Here is a 13,859-nt window from a genome sequence, read left to right on the forward strand (position 1 = left end):
GAAAAAATGCTCTCAATCACTATTTACTAGAGAAATACAAATTAAAACAACGCTGAGGTACCACCTCATATCTCATTTTACATATCTCAGATTGCTTAAGATGACAGGGAAATAAATGTTGGAGGGGATGTAGAAAAACTGGGATACAAATGCATTGTTGATAGAGCTATGAAATTATCCATCCTGGAGAGCAATTTGGAACTGTGCCCAAATAGCTATTAAACTGTGCCTTTGATCGAGCAGTGTCACTACTGGTTCTGTATTCAAACGAAATTATAAAGAAGGGAAAAGGACTCACATGTGCAAAAATGTTTGTAGCAGCTTTTTTGTGGGAGCAAAGAATTGGAAAATGAGTAGATGCCCCTCAACTGGGGAGTAGCTGAATGAATTGTGGTATATGAAAATAATGGAATATTATTATTCCATAAAAAATGATGAATAAGCTGATTTTAGAAAAGCCAAGAAAGATTTACATGAACTGGTGCTGAGTAAAACAAGCAGAACCAGGAATACACTATACACAATAACAGCAAGAATGTGCAGTGATCAGCTGTGAACAACTTGGTTCTTCTCAGTGGTTGATTGATTCAAGGCAATCCTAATAGACATTGGATAGAAAATTCTATCTGCATCAAGAAAGATAACTATGGAAATTGAATGAAAATCAACACATGCTATGTTTACTTATTTCTATTTTTCCCCTCTCTTGTGGTTTTTCCTTTTGTTATGATTTTTTCTCTCCCAACATGATTCGTAAAGAAATGTGTATTTAAAAAGTTAAGATATATATATATATATGAAACCAGAAAAAATTAATAGTTTTTAAAGAAAAAAAAAAGGGTTCAAGAATAAACTTCAAAGCAGAAGTTTTTTTTGCAGAGCAAAAAAGAAAACCCACAAGAAAAAAATAAAAGATGGAAAGTTATGAACACAATGTGTAGTATTTTTTAATACAGACTTCTTTAAAATGGAAATTTAGTGCTTGATATTTTGAATCTTCTCCTATGCTCTGCTGTGCGAATGGCAATTTCCCCCTTATTTTGTATTTTTTTTAAAAAAATAAATAAATAAGTGGGGGAAAATAATAAATTGTGACAGAATGTGATAAGTTTTCCATCGCTGATAGTCTTCAAGCATACAACACTTGTCAGTCAGTCAATCATTAAGCATCTGGAATGTAACTAGAATATCCAAAGCATTATACTTGGAATTGTGATAGAAACACAAATGTGAGTAGGCTGCCCCCTTGAGGATCTGAATATATACAAGTGGGATGTAACTTCTTAGATTTTAATTGATAATTAAAGTGTTTATAGCAAACAAACAAAACATATTGATGTGGGATTACCAACAATTGAAAACAATAAAAAAAATCTTGAAGGAGATAATGTTTAAACTGACGCTGGGAGGGAAATACTAATTCCAAAATGTAAAGGTGATGAACTATGTAAGGCATGGAGGAGAGTTTATGCAAAAGCAAGAACAAAGAATCTGAAATATTAGATGAAAGGCAAAGGAAGTAGGGTAGTCCAGGAGAAATAGACTGGATTTATAGACTTAGGTGGCTTATATGTCATAAAATTCCATCAGTTTATATAATTTTTGAACATTAAAGTGTCATTAATTTTTTAAGCAAACAAACTTTATATATGTACATGAGTGTTTGAAAAGAGAAAAACACACACACACACATATATATATATACAAACATAGTGTGAATGTATGTGTATATGTTTCATCTAACCTAGCAATCATTTTTTTTTACATCATGCCTACAAATAGGAACTATATCAGGGCACTCAATCTCACATCCATGCAAATACAATGGAAATGGATGAAAAAAAGTTGATTGAGAATTTGGAAGAGAAGATTTATATTTTAATCATTTGCACTAAAAATACTTTTTGTATCCACCTGAGAGAATTATACTGAAAAGAAACATTAATTTCTACATCTATCATAAGGCCTTACAAATTCTTTAGAATATACAAGATGCTCTAGAGATATCTATCCCACTCTATAGACCAGGGGTCCTCAAACTTTTTAAATAGGGGGCCAGTTCACTGTCCCTCAGACTGTTGGAGGGCCGGACTATAGCAAAAACAAAAACTATGAACAAATTCCTATGCACGCTGCATATATCTTATTTTGAAGTGAAGAAACAAAATGGGAACAAATACAATATTTAAAATGAAATAAAGTTAAATCAACAAACTTACCAGTATTTCAAAGTATGGGCCTGCTTTTGGCTAATGAGATGGTCAATGTCTGGTTCCATATTTGTCACTGCTAGTCGTAACAAGTGATGCAAGTGTGCATCCGTTAGTCTTGATCTAGTTGGAGATTTCAAATGTTTCATTCTAGAAAAAGTCTGTTCACAGACATAAGTGCTGCCAAAGATGGTTGCCATTTTGAGTGCATGGTTCTTGAGATGAGGATATGTCTCAGAAGGAAAAGATGCATAAAAATGATGAAGGCTGCTTGACTTGAATGTGTCTTTCAGAGAGTCACAATTCTGCAGTTCAGCCAGTTCCATTTGGTAAATTGTATCCATATTTTCAATGTCAATAGAAAATGGGTTACAGAAAAGCTGTATATCCTGTTCATGCAGCTGAAGCTCTTTAAATCTAAATTGGAACTCCTTTTGCAATTTTTTCCAGTGAATCCATACATGTTTTGTTTGGGAATGCAATCAGCGGTTTTTTCGCTAACAGAATTTTGAGTTATGGGGAGATGGCAGAAGTTTTCCTCCTTCATTTGTTTGGTGAGGAGGCCTAATTTTACTTCAAATGCTTTGACATGTGATTGCATATTACAGATGAGCTTCCCCTTTCCTTAAAGTTACATATTGAAATTGTTGAGTAGCTCTGTAATATCTGTCAGAAAGGCAAGGTTCCATTTCCATTCTGCATCATTGAGCTCTGGTACTTCTTTGTTTTTTGAAAGCAGAAAAGTTGTAATCTGTGGAAGTAAGTCATAAAAACATTTCAAAACTCTCCCTCAACTCAGCCAATGGACTTCTGTGTGATATAGAACATCTTCATACTCAACATTTAGCTCAGACAGAAATTCCTGAAATTGTCTGTGATTTAGTGCATTAGCCCTAATGAAGTTAACACAAGATACCACAATTTTCATAACAGAGTCCCACTTCAGTGATTTACTACATAGCTCTTGTTGGTGGATGAGGCAGTGTATGGCTATTGGATGAGAATGGTTATGTTTGTCCATCTCTTGGTTAATGTGAGCAATTACTCCTTTCTTAGACCCCACCATGCTAGAAGGACCATCAGTTGTCACCCTGGCTAGGTTAGCCCCGTCCAGCTACAAACCATTCATAGTTTGGCAAACCTTTTCATAGATATCCTCTCCTGTAGTTCTTCCTTTGATGCTTTGCAGTGCAGCAAGCTCTTCTATGACTTCAAAATAACCATTCATCCCATGAATAAAAATTAGAAATTGTACAGAATCACGAACATCATTGCTTTCATCAAGTGCCAAGGAAAAATATGAAATTTTTTTAATGGAGTTTTGCAAATGCTGATGCAGATTGTCTCCCATTTCTTCAATCCTCCATGTAATTGTAGGCCCTGAAAGACTCACTGTACTAAATAAATTGGCCTTCTCTGGACACATCTCTTTGGCAACAGAAAGAGGGGCATTCTTTAACAAATTCTCCCTCCACGAATGGTCTGCCAGTGCATGCCATTAGCTTGGCAACTTGAAAACTTGCTCACAGTGATGAAATATTTAGCTGCTTCTGCTTCATAAAAGTATTTTGCTGAGCTGTCAATGTATTTTTCAGTTTTAATATTTTATCTTTTCTCACTTTTCCCATCAAACAATCATATTTATCTTTATGTTGAGTTTCATAGTGTCGATGCAAATTATATTCTTTGAATATAGAATATAGTGTCTGGCATATCAGACATACAGCTCTTTCCTTGTACTGCATGAAAAAGTAATCATAACTCCACTGTTCTTTGAATATCCTACATTCTGAGTCAGTTTTTCTTTTTCTTGACATCATTATTTCCTAGGGATTCCAAAGTGCTATTAGTAAAATACCAATATATATACACACAGCGCTACAAAAACAATATACCAGCAATAACTTTGCCCACACAGAGACATACAGACTGCAATGCCCAACTTCCTCCAAGCTGCCTCTGCACTGTGATGTCTCCATTTCCCACACTCTCTCTCCCGCTTTTCTCACTCCCCCTTCTGACCTTCACTGCTGTAGTGAATTCCCTCTGCAGCAGCCGTGACATGAGCAGCATGCATTGCACATCCCCCGCGCCTGTCTGTTGTGGTGACTGCTGTTACTGTACAAGGCCGCGGGCTGTCAGTTCTCTGCCTTCTGCATCTGTCTCCCTTCCCCACACCACACACCCCGGCCTGGGAACTCACCTCACCTCGGTATTGCCTCACACTCTGTCTCCGCTGCCTCAGCCCAGTGCTAGAAGCGTGCGTTGCTAATGCGAGTTTAGGTCGAATGTCTCTTCTGGTCTGATTTTGTCATAACCCAGTGGGCTGCATAAACATCCTCAACGGGCTGCATCTGACCTGCGGGCTGTAGTTTGAGAACCCCTGCTATAGACCAGGAAACTGGATTTGTTGCTATACAAAACAGTTCTTGTTTGAAGAGCAGTTCTTTTAGAACCACCAAAGAGACTAGTTTATGAGAAAGAATGACTTAATTCACTTTTTCATTCTTCCTTATCTCCTCCAAATCTTGCTCCAGGCAAGGAACAAAGTTTGGATGAAAATTCTCTACTTTAGCATGTTACCTGATATTTACAACTCCCCAACCTAATAGCTATTTTCATACTTCTATTTTTTATTCCATATTTGGAGTACCTTTCCTGGCTTTGAGATATTTTCCTAGAGTTTTTGTCTTCCAGGTGAGAATATGAGGTTATAGATAGAGAAGGGGGGAAATCATATGGGATAATGAAAATCTACAGAGTTCAAGTTGGGCTTTTTCAAATAGGTTTGTATTGGATTACAACCAAATAATTCCATAAAGATGCAGTTAAATCTAAGAAAAAATAAATTAGTGTTGAATCAATAAATGATAGTGTAAATGATAAAAGTTTGGAGCCATGAAAGGGTCAATCAAGACTAAATAATGAGGGGCAGAGTGTCAAAATCAGAAGACATTTTGAATTCACTCTTGATTAAGGAATTACATTAATCAAGAAACACTTACTCATTCAATTGACTAATGAAAATTTCTTAAAATCCTATCATGTGTTTCTGATATTTTAAACTGTTTCCAAGAAACATATTTTATTTTCTATCAAGAGGGAAAACATTTTCCATTCAAGTATACACAAAAAAATGAAGAAAAATTGCAATGTGAATATGGGTATTTGAGAAAGGGGCCTAATCTCTGGAGAGATCAAAAAAGTTTCATGTAATAGATAGTATTTGGGCAAAGCTATGAAGACATCTAGACATTCCAAAAGGTGCAGCAGAGGAAGAAAAGTATTCCAGACATGAGAGAAACTCTGTGCAAAGGTGGGAATAGAGAAATGAGTGCCAGGTGAAAATTATTAAAGTTACAAGATAAACTATTCATTTTAGGCTAATAATAAATTTAGGGTTAGAACAGCAACATATAATAAAACTCTGAAAAACTAGAAATTGACTATAAATAAGAAATCTAGGCTGGAATTTATTGAGTAGATGACATATTCAGCAGTATTGGTTTGAGAGCAATGAAAAGAACAAATTAGAAAGCACAGAGACAAGGCAAAAAAACAAATAAACACAATACTAGTTTCTAAACTCTTGTACCTCACTTTGGGATGGTATTTATCAGCTCATATTGATATAAATATTGACAAAGGATGAAATATTTAGCTGCTTCTGCTTCACAAAAGTATTTTGCTGAGCTGTCAATGTATTTTTCATTTTTAATATTTTATTTTTTCTCACTTTTCCCATCAAACAATCATATTTATCTTTATGTTGAGTTTCATAGTGTCGATGCAAATTATATTCTTTGAACACATAATATAGTGTCTGTCATATCAGACATACAGCTCTTTCCTTGTACTGCATGAAAAAGTAATCATAAATCCACTGTTCTTTGAATATCCTACTCTGAGTCAGTTTTTCTTTTTCTTGACATCATTATTTCCTAGGGATTCCAAAGTGCTATTAGTAAAATACCAATATATATACACACAGTGCTACAAAAACAATATACCAACAATAACTTTGCCCACAGAGACATATAGACTGCAATGCCCAACTTCCTCCAAGCTGCCTCTGCACTGTGATGTCTCCGTTTCCCACACTCTCTCTCCCGCTTTTCTCACTCCCCCTTCCGACCTTCACTGCTGTAGTGAATTCCCTCTGCAGCAGCCGTGACATGTGCAGCATGCACTGTACATCCCCCATGCCTGTCTGTTATGGTGGCTGCTGTTACTGTACAATCAGTTCTCCGTCTTCTGTATCTCTCTCCCTTTCCCACACCACACACCCCGGCCTGGGAACTCACCTCACCTCGGTTATCGCCTCACACTCTGTCTCCACTGCCTCAGCCTAGTGCCAGAAGTGTGCATTGCTAACTCGAGTTTAGGTCGAATGTCACTTCCAGTCTGATTTTGTCATAACCCAGCGGGCCGCATAAACATCCTCAACGGGCTGCATCTGGCCTGTGGGCTGTAGTTTGAGGACCCCTATTATAGACCAGGAAACTCGATTTGTTGCTATACAAACAGTTCTTGTTTGAAGAGCTTTTCTTTGTCAAGGAACTCAAAATTTGTCATGGTGAATTTTGTGAACCTCATTAGAGGGCTTTGGATTTTTTTATGTCCTTAAAAGAGCAGGAGGTCAAAAGAAGCCAATTATAAAGAAAAGTCTTCTTTATTTGGTACTTTTCCCAAAGACATTTCCCATTGATAGGAATCTATTGAAGCTCTTCCAATAACAAGTACTTTCAATATTATTAGTATGGTAGATAGTAAACATTTAAAAGATTAACAATGATAACTAAAACTTATAAGGTTTCATCATAAATAGGTTCACTTGATCTCTACTTTGGACAGGATTGATAGACTGTTAGATTCAGGGAGTGCCATAAACATATTAACATTCATGAAAAAATTTATAAGTTATCATAAAGATTTCTGAAAGGTCACTGTTCCTGGTGGATAAAAATTATTCAGCAGTGGATAAATATATAGAATAGTGGGTAGGTATAGGATATTTATTGAGTAGTTTTAGGTATCACAATTTAGGAACAAAATGAGTTAGATTATGCGTTGAGGATGACAGCCACCATATTGGAGGTGGTAGCCTCCATTTTGTAGCCATGCCATTTGTGAACTACTTTAAAAGTTTATTATACTTAGCATGTAGAGCACACTTCAAGATCAAGAAAAATGATTGCTATTATTAAAGACTTGAATGTGGAAGAAGGATTAGGATCTGAACACCAAAGTAGAATCAGGAGCATTTTCTTAGCTCTAGGAGCCAGATCTAAGAGTAATTGGAAATTACAGAGAAAATTGTATTCATAAAATGGAAAAAACTTATTTTACTTGATTGCATATATATAAAACTTACGTAAAATTGCTTACTATCTTATGATATAGGGAGAGATGGAGAAAATTTGGAACTCAGAACTTTTAAAAAATGAATTTTAAAATTGTCTTTTCATGCAATTGGGAGAAACACTATTTAAAAAACAAAAGTTAAAAAAAAAGATAAAATTTTTATAACCAGTTAGATTGTCATAAGGGGAAATAAACTACCTTAAAAGTGAGGGATTGAAATATCACTGGATGCCACTGAGTCATTTTTGGAGATGTAAAGAGCATTTCTACTCAGCAATGGATTGAACTAGATGAGATCTAAGAGTCTAAGCCATTCTGAGATTCCTTAATACCAGATGTTTGTTCTAGATAATCTTTCTTCACATTTCAGCAGAAAGACAAGAAAAAAACGGGGGCTTACTTTCTCATCAATCCATTATTTTGGATTGTGTGGAACCTTGAATTTAAAAGTAGTATGAATAAATGGGGAGGGAAGATAGTGAGAATTGAAATATGGAAGGGATGATTATAAGGAAGCATCAGAATGAAAAATCTGCACTTCTAACTCCTAGACTCTTTCCCTGTACATGCTCCATCACATTTATCTCTGCTTTTTTAAATTGTGGGAAAAAGTTTAAGTATTGTCATTAAGCTTTAATAATTAGAGGTACAACTTGATTCAATTATTTTGAACAATAGAATATTTGTATTATTTTCATGTATTAATTGCAAATACTGGTGAATAATATCTATATTTAATAGAATGTTGCCATATTGATTTCCTAAGTTAATTGGTAGAATTTTCTTTAACTATAAGTATGCCAGAGTCTTTAAAGCTTCTTCAAAGTTATATTGAGCTCTGTAATAACCAGACCATTTTGGAGAGTTTTGCTCATTCCTTGATTCAATATTTTGAGAGAACATTAACACAATGAAACATATATGGAGGTGATTGACAAGAAAAAGTGAAAATATCATTTTAAGAAAGTTGGAAGGAACAGCCATTCCTAATAAAAACACTTGAGAGCATAGGAATAAATGGACTTTTCCTTAAAATAGTTAGGAGCATATATTTTAAACCTTCAGTAAGCATCATATGCAATGGGGAAAAACTGGAACCTTTCCCGGTAAGATCTGGAGTGAAGCAAGGTTGCCCACTATCACCATTATTATTCAATATTGTATTAGAAACACTGGCCTCTGCAATTAGAGTCGAGAAAGAGATTAAAGGAATTAGAGTAGGCAATGAGGAAACCAAACTATCACTCTTTGCAGATGATATGATGGTATACCTAGAGAACCCCAGAGATTCTACTAAAAAGCTATTGGAAACAATTCATAATTTTAGCAAAGTAGCAGGATACAAAATAAATCCCCATAAATCCTCAGCATTCTTATACACCACCAACAAAATCCAAGAGCAAGAGATACAAAGAGAAATTCCATTCAAAATAACTGTTGATAGCATAAAATATTTGGGAATCTACCTACCAAAGGAAAGTCAGGAATTATATGAGCAAAATTACAAAAAAGTTTTCACACAAATAAAGTCAGACTTAAATAATTGGAAAAATATTAAGTGCTCTTGGATAGGCCGAGCAAATATAATAAAGATGACAATACTCCCTAAACTAATCTATTTATTTAGTGCTATACCAATCAGACTTCCAAGAAAATATTTTAATGATTTAGAAAAAATAACCACAAAATTCATATGGAACAATAAAAAGTCGAGAATCTCAAGGGAATTAATGAAAAAAAAATCAAATGAAGGTGGTCTAGCTGTACCTGATCTAAAATTATATTATAAAGCAGCAGTCACCAAAACCATCTGGTATTGGCTTAGAAATAGATTAGTTGATCAGTGGAAAAGGTTAGGTTCACAAGACAGAATAGTCAACTATAGCAATCTAGTGTTTGACAAACCCAAAGATTCTAAATTTTGGGATAAGATTTCATTATTTGATAAAAACTGCTGGGATAACTGGAAATCAGTATGGCAGAAATTAGGCAAGGACCCACACTTAACACCACATACCCAGATGAGATCAAAATGGGTCCATGACCTAGGCATAAAGAACGAGATTATAAATAAATTAGAGGAACATAGGATAGTTTATCTCTCAGACTTGTGGAGGAGAAAGAAATTTGTGACCAAAGATGAACTAGAGACCATTACCAATCACAAAATAGAAAATTTTGATTATATCAAATTAAAAAGCCTTTGTACAAACAGAACGAACGCAAACAAGATTAGTAGGGAAGTAACAAACTGGGAAAACATCTTTACAATTAAAGGTTCTGATAAAGGCCTCATTTCCAAAATATATAGAGAACTGACTCAAATTTATAAAAAATCAAGCCATTCTCCAATTGATAAATGGTCAAAGGATATGAACAGACAATTTTCAGATGAAGAAATTGAAACTATTACCACTCACATGAAAGAGTGTTCCAAATCACTATTGATCAGAGAAATGCAAATTAAGACAACTCTGAGATATCACTACACACCTGTCAGATTGGCTAAGATGACAGGAAAAAATAATGATGAATGTTGGAGGGGATGCGGGAAAACGGGGACACTGATGCATTGTTGGTGGAGTTGTGAACGAATCCAGCCATTCTGGAGAGCGATCTGGAATTATGCCCAAAAAGTTATCAAACTGTGCATACCCTTTGATCCAGCAGTGTTTCTATTGGCTTATACCCCAAAGAGATACTAAAAAAGGGAAGGGGACCTGTATGTGCCAAAATGTTTGTAGCAGCCCTGTTTGTAGTGGCTAGAAACTGGAAAATGAATGGATGCCCATCAATTGGAGAATGGCTGGGTAAATTGTGGTATATGAATGTTATGGAATATTATTGCTCTGTAAGGAATGACCAGCAGGATGAATACAGAGAGGCTTGGAGAGACCTACATGGACTGATGCTGAGTGAGATGAGCAGAACCAGGAGATCATTATACACTTCGACAACGATATTGTGTGAGGATGTATTCTGATGGAAGTGGATTTCTCTGACAAAGAGACTTAACTGAGTTTCATTGGAGAAATGATGGACAGAAACAGCTACACCCAAAGAAGGAATACTGGAAAATGAATGTGAACTATTTGCATTTTTGATTTTCTTCCCGAGTTATTTTTACCTTCTGAATCCAATTCTCCCTGTGCAACAAGAGAACTGTTCGGTTCTGCAAATATGTATTGTATCTAGATATACTGCAACATAGTTAACATATCTAGGACTGCTTGCCATCCTGGGGGGGGGGAGGAGGGAGGGCGGGGAAAAAACGAAACATAAGTGATTGCAAGGGATAATGTCGTGTAAAAATTATCCTGGCATGGATTCTGTCAATACAAAGTTATTATTAAATAAAATAAAATTAAAAAAAAAAAAAGAAAGTTGGAAGGACAGAGATATTTAGCCAAGAAAAGAAAACAAACTAGGGAGGGGGTGTTGAAAATTCTCTTTAAATATTATGAAAATTGTTAGCTGATTGAGATTTAGCTTTTTCTGCTTTAGAAGAAGTAATAGTTTTCAATGTGTAGAGATTATATAAGTTATTGGGAAACAAGTTTAACTTATAGAAATATTTTCTAACAATTTTCTTCAAAAAGTGGAATTTGTTTCTTGTTGTATGAATTATTATTTTGAATAGAAATGTTCAATGACCACCCATCAAGGCAGCTACTTGTTGGTTGAAAGTTGCACTAGATAACATTTAACATTCTTCCCAAACTAGGGTTCTATGACTCTTTAAGTTACAACTCCACATTCTATATCTCTTGATTCAATTATAAAAAAAGCAGTGATAACATGAATCAGACCTGAGTGACAGAATTTTTCCTCTTGGGACTTTCTGATGATCTGAAGACTCAACTGCTGCTCTTTGTGCTGTTCCTGGCAATCTCTTTGGATACTTTACTTGGAAATCTGCTCCTCACATCTTTGGTTCTGCTTGACTCACAGCTCCATACACCCATGTATTTTTCCCAATGTAATTTATCTCTGGCTGACCTTGGCTTCTCAACTACCACTGTTCCTCAAATCCTAATTCACATGTTATCTAGAGAGAGAAATTAATTTCTTTCAGAGGTTGTGAGGTTCAACTTCTTTTCATCCTGTTCTTTGGCTCTACACAGTGTTCTTTATTAGGTGTGATGTTCCTTGACAATCTGTGAGCCTAAGCATTATCCCCTCATCATGACTTGGGGGTTGTGTGGCATCTTGGCCTTAGAATGCTGGTTCAGTGGTATTATTGCATCTTTGGTGAACACTACATTCACACTAATCCTCCCTTACTAAGGAGTCAATAGAGATGCTCCTTTTATTTGTGAAGCCCCAGCACTTCTGGTTTTGGCATCTACAGATACACATGGCTCAGAAATGGCTGTTTTCCTGATGGGTGTGGTAATACTTCTTGTACCTGTGTCTGTGATCATAGTTTCATATGTGTGTATTGTCATGTCTGTGGTCAGGATGAAGAAAACCTCAGGGAGACTCAACGGCCTTTTCCACTTGTGTCTCACATCTCATTGTAATCATTATTTTTTTATGCATCAGCAATTATCAACTACATGATGCCCAAGTCTGCCAAAGAACTAGGGAAAATGGTATCTGTTTTCTATGCAGTGATGAATGCTTAATGTCCTCATATATAGCCTGAGATGTTGAGATGTACAGGCTAATCAATGTCTATAATAATGTCATATCAATTAGACTCAAGTTGAAAGGAGAGATGTAGAGATACCACATTTAAATCTATAGAGAACTGAATGGAATTGTGTCAATTTGGAGAACTTGGAAAATGGTCTAATTGGTATGACATTATCATAGACATTGATTAGCCTGTACTGAACTTTAGGGAACAGAGACAAATATGATGCAAACATTCATAAAAATAAGAAGGAGTCCAAACTTTGGGAGGCTAGCCAGATGTTCTACTCAGAATAAATAAACAAAAACTAACTTGATGCTAGATTACTCTTAATAGAAATACAGTTTTCAAAATGTGTAAGGTCATTGGATAAACTATCTATAAGACTGTATTATCTACTAGATAAAACTTTCTGTGTTTTTCATTAATTTTTTTGTTTTTAGATAACCTACACTTCTGAATATATGTCTATTCTTCCCTACCCATGGTGTCATACTGTGTAACAAAATAAGACTAAAGCATTTAAGATAAATATCCAACCATATTTGATATTTTATGAGCATTCTACAATGTAGATTTGCATATCTTTGACAAAAAGAGGGATATTCATTCTCAGCTCCTCAGAGTTTTTTTGATCATTGTAACCAACAGGTATATTATTTTTCTGACTCTATTTATTTAATTCTGTATTAGTCCACTTAAATCTTTCTCAATTTTCTGAATTCATATTTGTCCTTTCTTATGGCATAATAATCTTCAACTATATTCATGAAGCATAACTTGCTTAACCATTACTCAGTCAGTGAAAATCTACTTTTCCAATTTTTTTCATACTACAAATACATTGTTATGAATATTTTGAAATATGTGAATAGCATTATTAATAATATTTTGAATAGTATTCTTATCTTTTACTTCCTTGAGGAGATTAAATTAACTATGGAATCACAAATCTAAGTATATTGAATTTTTAAAAAGAAACTTATTAATAATTTTTGGTTTTGTATGATTTTCCCAATTTAAAGCACATGAAAGAGAAGTTATGATATATATCTAATCTAATAATAATCTCATATATTTAAACAAAATGGAAATATGTAAAAGTATAGACATTGACGCAATCATCTTTTCCTCAGGAAATTGCTATAAATCATTTTTTACAAGAAGATAAAAAAATAAAAGAAACCTTATCCAGAAAACAATAATGTGAAAAAGCAACCTACAAGAATATCACCACATTGTAAAATCTTATGAATAAATATGAAATATAATAAACAGTATTGTAACTGTAATGTATAGTTTAAAGTATAAAGTATAATGAGATAGATGAAAGGATATTAATAGCTAGAATTTGGCAGCAAACCCAAATATTATAAATTATCTTAATAACAAGTAAGGGATTTAAGGATGAAACTAGGAGGATAACAAAAACAATACAAAAATGATCTATATAAGTTGTTATGCCAAACTCCTTTTTGCATTAATACCAATGTATTTTACATATACAGAGACATATGCCTGTTCTATATAATGTGCTACAAAAGGAAGTGAAGATAGCACTAAAATGATGGTAACACAAACTAGACTTAACCAAGTAGCCAGAGGAGGTCTATACTGGAGGTGATATAACTTGGAAGGGAACAGTT

At 34.6% G+C, this 13,859-nt stretch overlaps 1 pseudogene; it reads left to right on the forward strand.

Annotated features, from left to right (window-relative positions):
* Positions 1–4,272: 4,272 nt before the first annotated feature.
* Positions 4,273–12,230, forward strand: LOC127546814 (olfactory receptor 2D2-like; annotated as a pseudogene).
* The last annotated feature ends 1,629 nt before the right edge of the window (positions 12,231–13,859 follow it).

The sequence above is a fragment of the Antechinus flavipes genome, chromosome 2 (assembly GCF_016432865.1).
Source record: "Antechinus flavipes isolate AdamAnt ecotype Samford, QLD, Australia chromosome 2, AdamAnt_v2, whole genome shotgun sequence".
In the NCBI taxonomy this organism is placed as follows: domain Eukaryota; kingdom Metazoa; phylum Chordata; class Mammalia; order Dasyuromorphia; family Dasyuridae; genus Antechinus; species Antechinus flavipes.